The sequence below is a fragment of the Cynoglossus semilaevis genome, chromosome W (assembly GCF_000523025.1).
Source record: "Cynoglossus semilaevis isolate Cse_v1.0 chromosome W, Cse_v1.0, whole genome shotgun sequence".
Lineage (NCBI taxonomy): Eukaryota > Metazoa > Chordata > Actinopteri > Pleuronectiformes > Cynoglossidae > Cynoglossus > Cynoglossus semilaevis.
Window position 1 is genome coordinate 9,679,366 of NC_024327.1, and position 961 is coordinate 9,680,326.

A 961-nucleotide genomic window follows, 5' to 3' on the forward strand; every position below is an offset into this window, starting at 1 on the left:
AGAACATCCTCACACTTCTAAAGTGAACAGTGGTTGTACCCAGAAATGACTTTTAACTCTTTGTGTCTTGATTTGTGTTCCTGTCAGGTCTTGCAGCAGGCTGGTCAGGTGTGGTTTCCAGACTCAGCCTTTAAAACTGCCCAGGTCATTGGTGACTTCAACCGTGAACGTCTGCCTCTCATGTTGTTTGCAAACTGAAGTGGCTTCTCTGGAGTAATGAAGGGTAAACTATACAACGAGATTATAAATAACAACGGTGCAGAGAGATGTGGGTGGCAATCATGGAGACTACTGCCCCCGCGACCTGGTAACGGATAAGTTGATGAAAATGGATGGATAGATTATAAATAACACAGGAACATGTTGAGATTATAATTGAATTACTTTTAAATTTTTAGACATGTATGACCAAATATTAAAGTTTGGAGCCTACATTGTGTGCTCTGTTGGTGGATGGATGACAATAGTCTGATGTATCCATCTGGTCCATCCACAGTATTGAATTGTGTCCGTTCTCTTTCCCAGGCCTACCTCTGGGATAATAACCAAGCTGTTGTTGAATGGCTTGAAAAACATTTGTCCAAGGAGGAAGGCTGTCAGTCAGCAATCAGAGAGAACATCAAGTACTTAAAAAGAGAGAAGTTTGCAAAACACACTTTGAAACACATCCGCAGGTAATCAGCTGCATACACACACACACACGCACGTGCGCGCACACACTTTACCCTGCACCTATCTTCCTGAAAAGGTACTTTTGAGACTAAATCACACCAGAATACACTCTGCAATGTTTAATTTCTTTGGCACCAACAATCATACCAAGTTCATATTAGTTCAAATGGAAAGCTGAGCTCTTACAGCTTATCACTCCTATGGACAACACCAGCACCAGTTAATCTCAGGGGTTTACTAAGCTATATATAGTATTTAAATAAAGGTAATAGTTTGCATTAGTTCACTA

General features: G+C 40.8%; 1 pseudogene; it reads left to right on the plus strand.

The window, feature by feature from the left end:
• Nucleotides 1–348, plus strand: part of LOC103397159 (acetyl-CoA carboxylase 2-like) — a 4,528-nt pseudogene extending 4,180 nt beyond the window's left edge.
• The last annotated feature ends 613 nt before the right edge of the window (nt 349–961 follow it).